The sequence below is a fragment of the Garra rufa genome, chromosome 12, assembly GCF_049309525.1.
Source record: "Garra rufa chromosome 12, GarRuf1.0, whole genome shotgun sequence".
Taxonomy (NCBI): domain Eukaryota; kingdom Metazoa; phylum Chordata; class Actinopteri; order Cypriniformes; family Cyprinidae; genus Garra; species Garra rufa.
Window position 1 is genome coordinate 23442339 of NC_133372.1, and position 5992 is coordinate 23448330.

Here is a 5992-nt window from a genome sequence, read left to right on the forward strand (position 1 = left end):
GTCTCAAAGCTCTGAAAACAGCGTTTCTGCTCAGGACAAACCTGGTTTGATGCAATGTTACTGAAACTCTGTCAAACATTAAAAGTTTGTCATGTGCATGAATAAAATGCTGTTTGCAATGCAGTAATGCACATCTGAAGGTGTTAGAAGAGTTTTGCATGAATTATTATGTTAGAGTCTCAAAGCTCTGAAAACAGCGTTTCTGCTCCGGACAAACCTGGTTTGATGCAATGTTACTGAAACTCTGTCAAACATTAAAAGTTTGTCATGTGCATGAATAAAATGCTGTTTGCAATGCAGTGATGCACATCTGAAGGTGTTAGAAGAGTTTTGCATGAATTATTATGTTAGAGTCTCAAAGCTCTGAAAACAGCGTTTCTGCTCCGGACAAACCTGGTTTGATGCAATGTTACTGAAACTCTGTCAAACATTAAAAAATTGTCAAGTGCATGAATAAAATGCTGTTTGCAATGCAGTAATGCACATCTGAAGGTGTTAGAAGAATTTTGCATGAATTATTATGTTAGAGTCTCAAAGCTCTGAAAACAGCGTTTCTGGTCCGGACAAACCTGGTTTGATGCAATGTTACTGAAACTCTATCAAACATTAAAAAATTGTCAAGTGCATGAATAAAATGCTGTTTGTAATGCAGTAATGCACATCTGAAGGTGTTAGAAGAGTTTTGCATGAATTATTATGTTAGAGTCTCAAAGCTCTGAAAACAGCGTTTCTGCTTCGGAAAAACCTGGTTTGATGCAATGTTACTGAAACTCTGTCAAACATTAAAAGTTTGTCATGTGCATGAATAAAATGCTGTTTGCAATGCAGTAATGCACATCTGAAGGTGTTAGAAGAGTTTTGCATGAATTATTATGTTAGAGTCTCAAAGCTCTGAAAACAGCGTTTCTGCTCGGGCAAACCTGGGTTGAAGCAATGTTACTGAAACTCTGTCAAACATTACAAATTTGTCATGTGCATGAATAAAATGCTGTTTGCAATGCAGTAATGCACATCTGAAGGTGTTAGAAGAGTTTTGCATGAATTATTATGTTAGAGTCTCAAAGCTCTGAAAACAGCGTTTCTGCTCAGGACAAACCTGGTTTGATGCAATGTTACTGAAACTCTGTCAAACATTAAAAGTTTGTCATGTGCATGAATAAAATGCTGTTTGCAATGCAGTAATGCACATCTGAAGGTGTTAGAAGAGTTTTGCATGAATTATTATGTTAGAGTCTCAAAGCTCTGAAAACAGCGTTTCTGCTCCGGACAAACCTGGTTTGATGCAATGTTACTGAAACTCTGTCAAACATTAAAAGTTTGTCATGTGCATGAATAAAATGCTGTTTGCAATGCAGTGATGCACATCTGAAGGTGTTAGAAGAGTTTTGCATGAATTATTATGTTAGAGTCTCAAAGCTCTGAAAACAGCGTTTCTGCTCCGGACAAACCTGGTTTGATGCAATGTTACTGAAACTCTGTCAAACATTAAAAAATTGTCAAGTGCATGAATAAAATGCTGTTTGCAATGCAGTAATGCACATCTGAAGGTGTTAGAAGAATTTTGCATGAATTATTATGTTAGAGTCTCAAAGCTCTGAAAACAGCGTTTCTGGTCCGGACAAACCTGGTTTGATGCAATGTTACTGAAACTCTATCAAACATTAAAAAATTGTCAAGTGCATGAATAAAATGCTGTTTGTAATGCAGTAATGCACATCTGAAGGTGTTAGAAGAGTTTTGCATGAATTATTATGTTAGAGTCTCAAAGCTCTGAAAACAGCGTTTCTTCTTCGGACAAAACTGGTTTGATGCACTGTTACTGAAACTCTGTCAAACATTAAAAGTTTGTCATGTGCATGAATAAAATGCTGTTTGCAATGCAGTAATGCACATCTGAAGGTGTTAGAAGAGTTTTGCATGAATTATTATGTTAGAGTCTCAAAGCTCTGAAAACAGCGTTTCTGCTCCGGACAAACCTGGGTTGAAGCAATGTTACTGAAACTCTGTCAAACATTAAAAAATTGTCATGTGCATGAATAAAATGCTGTTTGCAATGCAGTAATGCACATCTGAAGGTGTTAGAAGAGTTTTGCATGAATTATTATGTTAGAGTCTCAAAGCTCTGAAAACAGCCCCATACCGAAATGTAATATATGACATATATGTCCCTATATCCGAAGTGCTACTCTCATATATGTTAAATATAGGGCAATATATTATTATCACATATATACATCTTCTGGATATATGTAGATATATGTTTATAACATATATGAATTTCCCATAGTACAATTTGTATATAAACATATATTGAAAGTATATATATATGGTCAACTTTTATATGGTATTGCATGTTATGACCATATATGTTTACAATATATATTAAAATTGTATATTGTATTATATGATAAGATCATATATGTTAACAATATATATCAAAATTACCAATGTATATATTGAATTTATGCAAGTTTATTAACCATTTATGCCTAAAAGATACTGCTTATTGTAAATCACATAACAAAATATTTTTTTGCTTAACTTTATTGTTTAAATTGAGTTTTCTGGGGAAAAATACAGATGAATATATAACCTGTTCAAAAATGCCAATGTACTAGTTACTTGTAGTAAAACGAATGTATTATGGAGTTATTAAGGGGGGGAAAACACATCATGTAACTGTTCGTCCATATGTGCTCTCATCATCAATGAACTAAAACGCATTTCATTAAAATACATGAGCGATTGAGTGCATATGTCACAATACCGCTACTGCGCATGCGCCAAAATTCAAACACACCCGCGCTAACGGCAGAGTCTGAGCAATGGCTGGGCAATGATACAAGTCATCTGCGGTAAGATGTTTTTCTTAGCAAGTGGAAGGATAACAAATGTGCCAATACCTTCACATAATAAACGACAATGATTTTATAGACGGGCACGAAGACAGACCGCCATCACTGAGAGGAAACGATGAAACGCCTTTGAATGTGGCAGCGGTGCAGGTAATTTATGCTAATTTACTCAACGCTTTATTCCTACGCTAATATTTCATAGAAACTAAGTGTTATATGATTGTTTTGGTCTGCAAGAGCCTCTGTCTCTATATAGAGCAGATAAATTTTTTAAAATATTCCCTTGCATTGTTTTCTATATGATGTTATGATTACAGCTGCATTGATGTGTTTTGATCTGTATGGAGATACTGTGAGCTCATTGTTTTCACTGGATAAGCAATGCCACATTCGGAAATTATTTAAAGCTGTCTGACAAAAATAACGGATGAAAATTATAATGTTTATCTGTGAGATGTAGTCTAGACTAGAACTATAAAACTGCAAAAAATGGAATTATTTAAATAAAAGCACCTTGAATTCATATAGTAAATTACAGTACTTACACCAAGTGCATTGACATGTCAGTGGCATGCCTAGAGTGGGTGCATAAGAACATGCATGTTGTGTACATTGCATAAAGGTAACAGTACACTAAAGGATGTGATTATGGGATTTTAAAAATATGGTTAATCTATCGTAGTAAATTTTGTTCATATCTTTGCTGATAATTGTGCTATTCTCGTTTGTGTCCCATGAATAGGTAATGAGTCCCGAAATTCTCAGAAAACAGAAATGGAGGCCGAACCTGCAGATGTGGATGGCAGTGATGTGAATGATGGAGCGTCTACACAGAAAAGGTTAAATATGTAGACAAATCAAATCAACAAAATATGTGTCTCCATGTACTATTTAATAAAATTCTAGTGCATTTAATCTATTAAATAACTGTAGAGGTTTTGGATATGGTAAGATTAAACTTATTTTAGTGAATGAAGTACCACATTTCAGCTATCATGTTGTTAGGGTGGGTACACAAAATATTATTTTATCCTTGCTTCTAGAAAATCCTCAATCTATCTGCTTTCTAACAGCTTCATATGGCCGTAAACATTTATCTTAAACGTGGCTTTAAGCACTATAGATTATTAAAGTTTTACTTTCACTGTGACAAAGGCAGTAAATGTGGTGCGGGAAACTATTAATTGATTATTCTACAATTAATTGCACTATAAATTACACTACAATGGAAAACACAGTAAATTGATAAACTGTTTGGCGTGATGACGTTTAATGCCTCCGACAGGCCCTGTAGTCCCATTTAGCAGCATGTTAGCAACCATCTTTTATAAGAAACATAAGAGTTTAAACATTTAAATACGAATCAAAAGTGGGGTTTAACTGGTGTTTTTTTATGTCATAGAATAAAATGTGAAAGGATTATGAGTTTGTGTGAACGGCGGACCTTATTTTAGGGGATTTAATCAAAAATTGTCATTCAAAAATCCATGTAATAGTTCCACCCCTGTTTTCTCCAGGCCAAAACGATGCACACAGGGGCGTAGCAACCGGGGGGGACGGGGGGACACGTCCCCCTCACTTTTAGAAACAGGTGATTCTGTCCCCCGCACTTTTTTTGACCTAGCGCCAATATTTCCGTCCCTGGTCTCTGATTTGTTATTTAGATTTGAGTGAAGTAACATTTAGCCAATCACAGCGCAAATCTCTTGGGCGTCTGCCATGAGCTTCAAATCTTGTTGCTCTTGTAAACAGAATGTATTATACTGTATGAACATCACCTTTGGGTCACATGACCATACTGTCCCCCCCACTTTTAAATTGGCTGCTACGCCCCTGGATGCACATATTAGGTATTATGAATGTCAACACTTTATTTAATTGATGCTAAATAGCAAATTAAATTGTAACCTTAGCTGTGAACTCTGTCATTGAGCATTTGGGCTACTATATTTTAGTTCTTCATGTATATAGAGACATATTATTTGAATGGGCATGCAGGCTGTGCTTTGTTGTTCTGCCATGTCCTTGTGGTATCTGGGAATATTTTACAACTACAACTTACAAACATATATACATAATTAGTATTCTGCAGTTTTAAAAGAATCTTTAACTTTACCAACTGTTTAATATTCAGTATATTTGTCATCTTATAGTAGATTATCATTTTGGTACAATGTTGGATTGCAAGTCTTAAGTATATGGTTCAGAAAATTTATTGTAATTATCTTATCAAAATCTAACTTTTATCTTTTTTTTTATACAGATGCTGGAATCCAGACATTTCTTCACCTGGGGCCTTCTGGGGATTGCAATAAATCAAAAACTAACCAAGCTGTGGGAATACAAACCTGTAGACCTTTAGCTGAACCACTACAATTGATGTTCTGTTTCTTATGCCTGTTCAGTGTTTTGATCAGTTATATATGTAATTGTTTCTTTTTTTCTGTTTGATTGTGCATGTCAGTAACATTTTTTTTCCTATTTAAATAAATTCTGTTTAAATAAAGATGTTTCTTTGTGTAGCTTACTGTACCATTTAACATTTAAGGCTCAAGGTGTGAAATGTGCAATGCACTGCAACTTTGTAGAGTGTAGTGTCTCACATGTGTCCTGTATTTAAAGATCAAAGATCACATATTAAAATATTAAATATGCATGAAATATATGGTTTCATATATGTCTAATTTGTATATAACATAATAAAAAAATGCATATATCTCACATATATTAATAATTATATACATTCCATATATGGCAATACATGTATTATACATACATAAACATATATTTTTGTATGGGGTAGACTTATATGTCAATATATGAAATTGTTCCATTTTCTAATAGGAATCATATATGGATATGGCATATACAAGACATGTATTTAATAAATGGGTATTTCATATAAGCACATATATTACATTTCGGTATGGGGCGTTTCTGCTCAGGACAAACCTGGTTTGATGCAATGTTACTGAAACTCTGTCAAACATTAAAAGTTTGTCATGTGCATGAATAAAATGCTATTTGCAATGCAGTAATGCACATCTGATGGTGTTAGAAGAGTTTTGCATGAATTATTATGTTAGAGTCTCAAAGCTCTGAATACAGCGTTTCTGCTCCGGACAAACCTGGTTTGA

The 5992-nt window shown here is 34.3% G+C and overlaps 1 long non-coding RNA gene across 1 annotated transcript; it reads left to right on the forward strand.

Annotated features, from left to right (window-relative positions):
* The first annotated feature begins 2828 nt into the window (after positions 1 to 2828).
* LOC141346440 (uncharacterized) lies at positions 2829 to 5402 on the forward strand. The gene is made up of 3 exons (XR_012357215.1): positions 2829 to 3005; positions 3598 to 3694; positions 5119 to 5402. It is a non-coding gene; the product is annotated as an uncharacterized lncRNA (long non-coding RNA).
* The last annotated feature ends 590 nt before the right edge of the window (positions 5403 to 5992 follow it).